The sequence below is a fragment of the Leptonotus elevatus genome, chromosome 19 (genome assembly GCF_054856555.1).
Source record: "Leptonotus elevatus isolate MCC_2025b chromosome 19, RoL_Lele_1.0, whole genome shotgun sequence".
Classification (NCBI taxonomy): domain Eukaryota; kingdom Metazoa; phylum Chordata; class Actinopteri; order Syngnathiformes; family Syngnathidae; genus Leptonotus; species Leptonotus elevatus.
In genome coordinates, this window is record NC_141257.1 from 2,368,354 (window position 1) to 2,380,782 (window position 12,429).

A 12,429-nucleotide genomic window follows, 5' to 3' on the forward strand; every position below is an offset into this window, starting at 1 on the left:
TCAAATTTTAATCTAACTTGTGCACAAAATAATTGGATTCATGTTTCCTTTTTTTTTTTTGTTAAGTCATTGACAGTCAAAAGTTTGTCGCGGACAAAGGAGCTCCTTCTTCCTGAATGTTGTCATCCGGCCACTGGGGGGCAGGCGAGGCTCTTCTGCATTGAACAAGTGTGTGAATGCAATAAACAAACCCCAAAGTTGAATGTCTTTTGATCTTCTCACATCGTCCAACTTTCTGTGCTTATCACGAGCAACCGGCAGGCTGTTGCTGCCGGTTGCACGGGACAGGATGTCGACGCCTCCTCACCTGGCGGCGCGTCGCCGTGGCAACAGTGAAGCTGCTCCGAGGCGGGAAACTCTCGTGAAAGAAAGCGTATTGATTTGAAGGTGAGAAGCTGGTGCAGAAAAGGCGGAATTCAACGGAATCCCGCCTTTGTTGCGGCTCGGCAACTTTGGCCGTCATCTTTTCCTTCTTTTACATTTTCTCTCTTTTTTTCTTTCTTTATCTCGTCTCTTCATTTTCATCTTTGCTTTGTTTTGCTTCTTTCTTTATTTCTTTTAATTGTCGTCATCTTTTTCTTGTCTTTCTTAAGGTTCCTTTTTTTCATTTTCTTGTCCTTCTTTACTCTTTTCTTCATCGTTTTTTTCTTACTCTTTGTTTCTTCGCTTATTTTCCTAAATGACTTCCCCCCCACTATTTTTCTTTCTTTGCCTCCTTTCCCCCCCCTTTTTTTTTTTTTACTTCTCTCTTCTCTGTCCAATTAATTCTCTTTACCTTTCCTTCTTTCTTATTCCCTGTCCTTCCTTTTTGTCCTTTTCTTGTCCGTCTTTTCCCTTCCCTTTCCTTATTGTCCTTTTTCTTCCCTCCTTTTGCTTTTTTTCTTTGCAGGCTGAGAGTCCAGATGGGCCGCAGCTCCTTTTCTTCTCGGGGGGGGGGGGGGGGGGGGGGGCGCACGTGCCGAGGACACGGGGGCCTGGCGGCATTTCATTTAAGACACCCTCCCGCCTTCTCTTCGCCCTCCTCTTCCTCTTTCCCGGCTTCTCGTTCCCCCCCGCACACGCTCACACTTTGTTTGCGTGTGCTGGGCCTCGTGTACGCGCTTCTTGCCTTCTTGCCTTCTCATCCTTTCATCTTTATGATTTTTCCAGTCATCTCTAAGTCCTCTTTTCACCTCTGCTCATCCTTTTCTCTCATCGTCTCGTCTTCTCATCCATTCACTTCCTGATTTTCTCATCTTCTCATCCTTTGGACGGAGGTCCACTTCTTCTCATCTTGTCCTTTCCTTTTGACATCTTCTCATCACATGGCCTCCTCATCCTCTCACGCATAAAAGTCATCAGGGGTGACATGTCAGCACGTGGATTTGGTTTCAACAGATTTGATTTCACATCCGTTGTGCTCACCTGACACAATGTGCAGCTGAATGTAATGTATTAAAAATAATTTTCAATCCAATTGTGTTGGACTCTACTGCATCGCATCAAGATCTGTTTGTTACTTTGTTTTTCTTTTCTTTTTTTTGCACGAGCTATGAAGTGTCTGGTACATGTATATGACTTTATATAGTTTCATTTATACAGTGTTTAAAATTCCACAAAGGGAGAATAAATTGTGCCTCTAAACAGGCCTATGGTATTATTATCGTCACTTTTATTATTGTTCAAATGTGATTTTGATTTGCCCCCATTTCCCCCCTGATCCGAATGTGTCCCAGTCATTTTTTTAATCAATTCAACGAATGATTTGTCCAAATTTCCACAAGTGGACTATTGCTTTTCATTCTCAGATTTTTTTTTTTGTCTCATTATTTAAAATACATGCCCAGCTCATTTGCATGCGTGCCGTTGAGATTCCCACGCGTGTTGTATTCGTGCCGTCTGACTGTAATTGTTATCGAATGGCGACTTTATTTAATGAGCTAACCGCCGCGGAAATCGATGGCGACAAGACTTGAGTTCATTATGACAAATCAATTAAAAGGCCGAGATGCTGCGGTGACGTCACAAGCTTTCCATTCATGGGCCTCCTGGACGGGGGGGGGGGGAGGACACGCGCACGCGCACGCAGGCATCGATCCACCAGCGCGCGCGCGCGCACGTCTCCCGCAAACGCTGCACGTGGACTTCACCTGCTTATATTTTCATGTTGTTTAATATTAGAAATGAAATGTGTGATTTGGTGTCGATTGGATATGATTATATTCTACGTGTTGGTTACATTTAAGGCGCACAACGCACCTGAGTGGTCAAATAATCGTCGCAAAAATAAAAGGTACAATTTATTTCTTTTATACATAGACAATTGAGCATATTTTAAGCAAATGTGCATTTTCCTTTTTGCATGCATTTGAACCGCATAAAATAAAATAAAAAGATACTTATGCAAGTAGTGATATGTGGAATTAATCTGCTATGTTGATTCAATCAAATTAATTCATCACAAAAATGCAAAGATTTTTATTTAAATACTCGTAAATTACTCATTCAAAACGTGAGGTATTTTTTTAATGAAGCTAAAAAATGTATGATCATTTTAACTTAATGTTTTATATATATATGTTTTGTTTTTAATGTAGACTCTGCAGTTATGATAAAAATGCAAATAATTGTTTGGACGACATTTACGAGTACTGTATCATATTTGAAGAAATAATAAAATAAAACGTGTTTTTCATTTGTATGGATGAATTGCAGGCAGCCACGATTTCCTGCACACACAAAACGTGCCTCTATGAAATGATCTGTTATCAAATCAGTGTATACTCCAAGCTTACAATTTGTGAGCTGCTGTAGATCATTCCCATTTGTATAAAAAGATAATTGCGTGAATTGTAAACATCTAACAGGTTTCTTTCATTTAAAAGAGGACAATACCATAACAACAGCAACATTATTGTGTCTGCAGTGTTGACGTGATGGGTTTCTTTTAATTTAATTTTATTGATTTTTTTTTCACTCCCCAGCTTGCTCGCGCAAGGCTGACCCCGCCGACGTGACGTCAGAGGTCAGCACGGCCAGTCTGCTATTACCACCACCTCCTCACCCTATCCATCTTCCATCTATCCTTCCCCCCAAGCGAGCACCGGGTGAGGCCGGTGTTTTGCTGATATCACGAAGCCTCGAAAACCGTTCTGAAGCTCGGAGGCCGGCCGGACACTTTCAACGTCGTGAATTTCGCCTGGTTTCCTGGCGACGCCACACTTTACGGTAGTTGCGCATATTTGGAAGCCATTAGCCGGTAGCTGCCGCCGCTAATTTGTCAAATGTAACGAAATCACAATTTCTCATCTTATAAACTGTCTCTATAGCTCATTTGTGGCTTCTGGCTTTAAATTGGGGAAAACAACTCGCAGTGAAGCAACTTAAAGTGAAATAACGGTAGATTATATCGTCTTTTTAAGCGAGGCTAATGTCACTAGCCACTTTTGACGCATCTCAATGACGTTTGTTAATTGAATGTTAGTTTTTTTCCGCTAAGCTAGCGTGTGTATTTAAGGACAAACAAGTGAGCAAAACAATCACATTTACACCCACCCTAAACCGTACGTCGGTGCTTTTGTGACATTAACTAAACTGACAATGTTTGATGTTTACCATACGTAAAGAGAAATAGTCAGAATACATCCGGTTTTATCTTAGTTAATTTTGTTTTGTGTTGTGTACAAAAATAATTTAAACCATTACAATTCGGTGGCATTTCAAAGTCATTTGTGGAGAGTGTTTGGTTTTTTAAGGTACGCCAAACTTAAATTTGATTCATCTGCTGTAGCCACATCACAATTAATGTTATTTAGGGACCGTTCTGGCTTCACATTTTCACAGTAAGTAGCTTGACTGATCACAATAAAGACACAAATGAGTTCTACAAGATATTTGTGTTGTTTCGATGTGTGCCGCCTCAGCCAGTCGGGTTGTTTAATAGCATTTTCTCCTCCGTGGCTAATAAGGATCATGAGTGTCTGCCGGCTGATAAGCGGCACAGCCCTGCTGATGCTGCCCCCCTCAAAGACCCCCATAACCCCACCACCATCATCACCGTGGACCACATGAACTGATAACAGCTGTAAGTATGATGCTTTTCTTGCTTGCTTGCTTTTTTTTTTTGTGTGTGTGTGTGTGTGTGTGTGTTTTTTATTAAATGGATACAGTAGCACAATCATGTCCGCAAAAAGTTGAATAGGAGCAACTGGACTTTTCTTGGTCGTTGAAAATGTTTCACCTTTAATCCAAAAGGTTTCTTTAGGTTTAAATCTTTGCTGTGAGGGAGAGCTCAAGAGTCAGCAATTCATTTGTAGCTTCAAAATCAGGGCTATTGCTTTTGAGGACAATATTGGCCAAATTCTGGACAGAAGGCGTTTCGAGAGAGCCATCGATATGTCAAACTAGAAAGGCTCACTCCGAAGGGAGGAGGACGTTTCTCTGTCACTGACCGTCTTGCGAGATGGTCACTCGGCACCCTCATGTGAACACCCCAAGAAATAAATACTCTCAACCAATCCATTCATCAGTCAACCTATCAACTGACCCACCGGTCAAACCAATTAACCAATAATTGAATAATCAACTAACCAACCAATCATCTGATTAACGACTGACCAACCAATCAAGTGACTAAATATTAACCAACCAAATAATCATTTCATCAACCAAACGTTATGTCCAACATAGCAACTAGGCAATCAAATGACTAAACAACTAGTCAGTCAAATAAGAAACAAAACAGATTAATTGTCTTAATAGCAAACCAATCAATCCGTTGAGCGGTCAACAAGCCAAAGCAACCAAACAATTGATCAGTCAACTAACCAACAAGTCAATGAAGCAATCAGTTGACCAACCTGCCAAACCAATCACTCAATCAATTCACAAACTAAGCCAATTGCCTAATGAACCAAGTCACCATCCAAACAACCAATCGAGCTATTAACTACAGCCTATCAATTGACTCACTAACCAATCACGCAACTTACCCACTAATCAGTCACTGACTGTCAAATCTACCCAACCAGCTAACCTACCAATCTTTTTCTAGTCAGCATTGCGATCATGTCTGTGACATCACAGGAAGTCCCGGCTTGTTTGACTCGATGGAGCAGGAAAACACTAACTCCTCCCGGATTGATTTCCAATAAACCTCGCATCCCGCAAGCGTGATGCAGGCTGGGAATTGTCACATTCGTGTGCGTGCGTGTCGTTGACTGCCTGTCGCCGTGGTGATAATAGCCGCTAATGAGATATTAACCCCCGGATAATGAAGAAGCGGGAAGCCGCTAGTGCGCCCATCGATTGCTTCCGCCTTGATCAATAGCGTTGCGGCCTGTTCTTCGACGGCGGCGAAGGCGACGAGCGGCTTGACCTCGTCGCCTGGGAAGCGACCGGACAAATCCGACACACGCACGCACGCACGCACGCACGAGTGAGAGAGTGTGTTGTCCAGCTGCTTAGAATGCGAGCGAGCAGTTGTGCCCTCTGGGTCGAAGGTCAGCACCATGCCAGACGTCTGACCCCATCCACCAAGGGTTGACCTCCAGGGTCACGGGTGTGTGTGTGTGTGTCTGTGTGTTTTGGGTATAGAGCCTTACAGATCGAGCAAAAGGGCAGATGGAGGAGAAAATAGCAAGTGAGTGTTAATGTGTTTTTATTTGTAGTAAAAAAACAGGCCTGGCTGATACGGCATTTCATAAAAAATAAAATAAAACAAATCGATTTTAATAGATGCTTGTTCCCCCTCTTATTACATAAAACGGAAATGACAATGACAGTTTACAAAAAAAGTTTTCAGATATTGAGAATTGGATATGTAACTATTTTTGTATCCATCTGTTTTAAAAAAGTCTTCATAATTTAAAATATGCAAAATTATTTGCCTTTTTGTAAGATTTGTGGGTTTATTGTTAATTTGTATTGATGGCAGAGTTACAATACAGTCCATAGAGCACATTCAATACAATAATCCATATTTTAAAAATAATTATAATAATTGCTTAGTGCCTTGTTATGTATCATATATTATTACAAATATAAATAAGAGAAATATACTTTTTTTTCAGGCTCATGTTAAAAAACACATTTATCATTATTTTAAGGATCCAAAATGTGTACACTTGTAAGGCCACACAAATATTTTAAACATACATGACAGAATTTGTGAAATTATAAGGCTGCAGTTGTCCCAACTTTAAAGTGTTGTCCATGTTACCTCCCCCAAGGAAGTTCAGTTACTTGTACCATTTATAGTTATTTATCTATTGAATCTTTCGCTATTTCTTTACTTTGCTCTAATTTCGCAGTGACATTTTTTAATCTCCCAACGGTTTTTCTTAAACACAATATCTGGTATGTATTAATGACCCAGTCAAATTTGGTTTGGCTGTCCCTGAGAGGAGGTTGTCTTTTTGTGATTGCAGTTAATGAATCGTCCAGCCCGGTCCCGTCTCCTCTTCGCAGCGTTCTCGCTCGGCCGCCGTGCGATGCTTCAAAGACGAAGGTGAGTGTGAGGAGGAGGAGGAGGAGGATGAAATAGAGGAGGAGGCAGGATAAAAGCAGGGCTGGAAATCCGGCTGGTCGAACCCCCCCCCCCGTGCCCCGTCCTCGTCACATTCTTCTTCTCCCGCTTTCGCGCTCTCCTTCACCCCTTAATCCTTTACTACTCGGCTGCATATGTTTCCTAATCCGGCCTGCGTGTGTGGGAGGCCCGCCTTCATCCGCCTTCATCCGCCTTCATCCGCCTCCTTCTCGCGTTGTTGCATCACTTCGCTTATTTTCGCTCACACCTTCAAATACTCGTGTTTTTTTTTTTTTTTTTTTTTTTTACATCTTTTTACATCCACCCCTTTTGCTTCTTCAATCGTGTCAACAATCCATGAAAAGTCAGTACGCCTTTTGAATGGATAGTGAACCCCTATTTTAATACCGGAGATACGTTCCAGCAATCGTTGAGAATCTGAGATAGAGAGAAATCAGAAAGAAAAAGAAAAAAAAATCAACACTTTTAAGCTTCTTAAAATACTTTTTTTTTTTTAAAGCATAGGTTGGTGAAACTGACACATAAATAAAACACAATTGAATGTTATAATATTTAAACACGAAGAGAACAGAAGTCCGCTAAAAAATTAAATACAATTAAATTAGCATAGCTGTTGCATTAATTATAAAACTGCTCCTGAAACAAATGTGGAGCAGCAAAACAAACCCGAGCCCGACCACGAGATGCAAAATTCAGTGAATTATTGATGCTCCCTTAAATTTGTCATGAAAACAAACCAAAAATATAAATAAGTAAAAAACACACACACAAATTACGTGGGATAGCTTCCAAAACAATAAACTGCAAGTATGTAAATTTTTGTGAATGTCGAACTGCAAAAAAAATAAAAAAATCCTCTTTATATTCTCTCTGCTCTGTCAGAACAATTGATGTTAAAACGGCCTTTAACATCATCTAACAGAAGACCACTAGCTCCGCGCTAACATAATGAGAATTGTCATAGACCGGCTAACACAAATTAGCATAACCTTTCAACAGGTGCTATTTAACTCGCATGGAGCAGCAACACATACAAACAGAGCATACAGGCTCTCTTCTTTGTGGGAGCAAGTAATGTTCCAGTCGACCTCAGTGCTGCCTGGCATGTTGTGGTGCAACGTGGTACTGCATTAGCAAAGAGCAACTCCACAGTATACTGTAAAAACCCATCAAAATTGATTCCAATGAAAATGATTTAGTCAATAACTATAAACAAACTCATTTTTTAATTTAAAGGGTTTCCAAAAACAAGTCGTCATTGTACTTTTGTTCATCCTTTTTTGCCAGTGCTCTAATTTTCTCAGGTGATTTTCTTCTTCATGTCCCTCATTAAAGATGCTCTTGAAACACGCACGCACGCACGCACGCGCACACGCGCACATGCGAGAACACGTTCTTTTTGTCCACCGTCCTGCCCGAGCTTTGCCTCGTCACTGAATGAGTCTTTTATAGGCACATGCCAAGTCAAGTTATACTGCCGCATCTTGAACGGAATTAATAGCCGTCCACCCAAATAATCTAAAAAAAGTAAAATGAGACAATATTGTAAGTCTGCCTGTAGTCTCTCTCTCTCTCTCTCGCTCAAACACACACACACACACACACAAAAAATCTTTCTAACATATATTTTATTGTACTAAATCATGGTAATAATAAATACCTGTTTTTAAATAAATAAAATGCACATGTTTTAAATAAATAAAATAAAATGAGATTTAAAAAATTTATAAAAAATTTAATTTAATTTAACAAATATATAACTAAAAACCTCAATTTTACATTTTATTAATAATTTATTAAAACAAAAAATATTTCCATCTGTATTGAGTGTAACTGGATTATTCATTCTGGCACCATTCATAAAATTGCAATATTTATATAATTGTAGAACATTTCTTCAAGTCTGTCGCTCACAAAAAAATTACATATTATAAAAATATATAAATTTTAAACTAATGAAATTAGACATACTGTACATAAAAATGTGTAATTTATTTAAAAAAAAAAAGTCAGTTCCCCAAAAAACGGTAAGAGTTCGAGCATGCTTGCTTCAAGCTGCTTTCTCTCATTCCCAATTGAAATTTACTATAAAACTCACACAAAACAAAATAAAACAAAGCAGTGTATATTTAAACACTAAAGTGTGCAACCAAACCATATATTAATGAAAGTCCTCTATCTTAATGCTAGCGCACAGTACAGAACAACATAGACCGGCTAACACAAATTAGCATCAATGTGTAACGGTAATTACAGGTCTTCATAAAAGTGTTACGGCATGTTAATTGCATATGAACGTTTTGGGGGTTTCCCCAGCACTTCCTGCTCGGGGGAGCCATCTTGGAGCGCGTTTGCAACCTCGTCAATAGTGTTGTATCGATAGGTTAATAGGCGGCGTGTCACGTTCACTAACTCCCTGATTAGTTGACACTTCACTAATCCACACGCCGTCCTGAGTTATTGGGCCGGCCCATTGATTTCCGCGTCGCCACCAGCCGCGGGGTCGGAAGTGAGCCTGCCGCTATCGATTGGCCCCGCAACAACCCTACACGTGCGCACACACAAACACACACATACACGATGAAATTAAATATTAGATTTAGTTATTTATTATAATCAATTCTTTTAACAGTTTTAGATTTAAACAATATTTTGAATATTTTTTGATAAATTTTTATTTAATGCAAAAAAAAGAAAAGAAAAAAAAAGACTTTGACCAAGTCCTCCTTGGCAGTAGTTGGCGCTATACTGCGTCAGTTTGACAAATCATCATCTGCGTCAGAAATGTCTGTTAATGTGTTCAATGAAATGTTATATATCAAAAAATACTAAAGGTATTTATACTTGGTAGAGCGAAAAATAGCGCGAATACTCTATAGTAATAGTAATAAATTATTAAATACATTTCATACTAAAAATATTTGTAAATTTTAAACAATATTTTTTTTAATAATTTTAAATAAGATTATAATGGTGAATAAAATCTATGGAAAAAAATGTATACAGTAATTTCTGGACTACAAGGCGCACCTGACTATAAGCCGTTGCAATTATTAGCAGTAAATAAACACCATTACTGTGTGTGTGTGTGTGTGTGTGTGTGTTTGTTTGTGCGTGCATGTGTGTGTCGGGTTGCGTGTGGGCTCCGGTTCATGGCGGTTAAACATTTTTCTTCCTTCTTAATTGTTTTTACTCGGGCCATTGGCATCCCGATTAGGCGCCATTGATTCCCCTCCGCTAACTTCATTGATTTCTACATTTCTCATTGATCTCCGACTCTAAATCTGCCCGCACGCTTTCACTGTGTCTCCTTCTCGCATTTCAGGTTGTGTGTGTGTTTGCGTGCACGTGTTTATTTGTGTTATCTGTCCACACTTGATACATTTCCACTAATAATCAACAGCACTACGAAGCTTCAGGGATCCATTTTTACTTTGCATTCATTCGCTCACATCATTCACCAGGCTAGGCCCCGCCTCTTAAAGCCATACACACTCAAAGTCACAAATAATACGGTGGAGAATGTGAGGTAGTGACCCCCCAAGTGGACAACAGTAATATCGGGCCCTCACGTGCATTTTTTTTTCAGCTAAAATAACACATTTTTAAGTAGTGCTCATATCCTTAAACCTTTAGTACCAAACTTTTGGAAGCTGTGCACCCCTTTCCACATCCCCACAAAACTGAGCGCACCCCCTCTGACGACCTCAAAACGGAGTAAGATAATTTTCAGAGGTAATGGTAATAAAAATAATAGTTTAGGAACTTTGGGCATCCTTCTTGAAAATCCCTGCCGAATTAGTGCACACATCTTCTGACACCCTAAAAAAAAAAATGTTTTTTAAACCTAATTTCACAAATTTTACAGGGAAAATGATAAAACATTTAATCCCATTGCACACCCCATCTGATGCCCTCAAAAATTTATTATTATTATTTTTAAATCTAAATTTACTTTTTGGGGCAGTCGTTCCCAAACTTGAAGATGCGCACCACCCAAGGCACACATGCCATTAGCTAGAAATTTGTTACCAAAAAATGAAATGTTCGATTTTTAAAACCATATTTGGTGCACATCCTCCACCTCCTCCTGCAGTGTGCTTTTAAAAAAAATAAAAAATCCACCATTTCCTGCACTCTGCTCATGATCCTCTCACTGTTGAAGTCAGTCATATCACACACTCGCAGGCAGACAGGCGCGTCGGCACGCTGGAGGTTACGCCGGCTCGCAAAGCTGCATCCGTGTCATCGGCATTACCGCCGGCCTTGATGGGGGCCGCGTTTGTGCCGAGCTAAGCGGTTTAGGCTTCGCCCGATCGGGGCGTCGGCGCGGCGTGTCACGGCGCTCGTAAAATCGGCGGGAAAAAAAGCTCCGGCGCGTTGGCGTAAAACCAGCACTTTGTTACGCACGTTGTAATGCTAGCGAGCTGCGATGCTATCGCTAACGTAGCGCGGAGGGCGTTTGACGGCGGCAACGACTGTGAGTAATAGATACGCGGCAGGCGTATTGGCAGCAAGAGGAGCAAACTATTGACGATCTGTCACCATTGATTACTTTGGGTCAGCAGGCCATGCTGGGCCAGAAAGTTATACGACAACAAACGGATGCCAAAAATAAATATCTTCACTTACCATTTGAACTCGTTCCGTGACATTTAAAACCACAGGATCTTTTTGTTGGGCATTTGGAGCTGGTTACTCTTAACATGTCTTTTTGTATTTTTGTGTTTGACTTTTGTCTAGATGACAGGACATGGGCTCTCCTTGCCCGCATGCAAGGGCAATAGAGTGCCTTATTGTCTGCTGGTGGTATCTGGAGCTCGCTCACAACGTCAAGCAAAAAATAACAAATAGGCCAATACACGCCTTATAACGGGAAAACCCGTCCGTGTAAGTTACTTGGATGCTCAAAATTAATTAACTGTAAATATGCCACAAAATATGATCTGAAAACACTTTATGATTTCAAATTCATCTTTCAACATTAACCATAAAAAAATGACTATCAAAACAATTCTCGTTCACACTGACCTGCAAGAAGCAATAAAAATAAAAAAATCCTGTAATGAGCATGCCAGACATTCATTCATTGAGTTTGACTTAAGTTTTGTCACGTTATAGTCGACTACGAAACACTTTAGTTAAAATGAGCGAATGAAATCAACGTGTCAGTAACGTCGTCGGCAAATGTACACTTTGATGGCGACGCGTTGAGAATCTTGAAGTTTCAACACGTTAACATTTGTTTATCCAAAATAAGCAATTATCACTTTGCGGTGAAATGGACCAATCAGGTCACGCTTGCGCTGTTACCGTGCAGACAAATCATGAATTTTGCTTCTTTTGTGGCATCGTCCCATCTTAAGGGTGTAATAAAGTGAAACCGCTGGTATCCATTGCAACGCTGTGGGCCGTGCTCCAGATATGATTCATTATGTTTTTTAAATATATTGAGTCACACTTGTGGTAATGTGTGTGTGTGTGTGTGTGTGTGTGTGTGTGTGTGTGTGTGTGTGTGTGTGTAGTGCACGCTCATGCTATAACTTGTGACATAATTGTACGTCGGTATTGATTGCAAGCTAGCCCCCTTACGTACGTAAAACCCCCCCGTCCCCCCACCCCTTTATTGATGAGAGGGAATTTAATTCAACCACCTCGTTTGTCAACACGACACAGCCATTTAACAGTGATCTGTCTGACACACACATGATTTATATATTGTGTGTGTAATATAAAATGCCAATCCTGAAAACTGTATATAGATAGATAGATCTATCTATCTATCGATAGATAGCTTGATGCATATATGTGTGTGTGTGTGCGTGTGATCAGATGTGCATTAACGGCCTGTGTCCAGTATCCGTAAAAAAAAAAAAAGTATATTACAGGAGGGACGGAGAGGA

General features: G+C 40.2%; 1 protein-coding gene across 11 annotated transcripts in view; it reads left to right on the forward strand.

Moving 5' to 3' along the window:
- The first annotated feature begins 215 nt into the window (after positions 1-215).
- Positions 216-12,429, forward strand: part of pou2f2a (POU class 2 homeobox 2a) — a 62,031-nt gene continuing 49,817 nt past the window's right edge. For 7 of the 11 annotated variants that reach the window (XM_086063133.1, XM_086063124.1, XM_086063122.1 and 4 more), the window contains exons 1-4: positions 216-387; positions 2,964-3,207; positions 3,948-4,063; positions 6,408-6,487. The gene's annotated coding sequence lies outside the window, so the exon portion shown is untranslated. The other 4 variants (XM_086063123.1, XM_086063126.1, XM_086063127.1 and 1 more) reach the window with 4 other exon arrangements.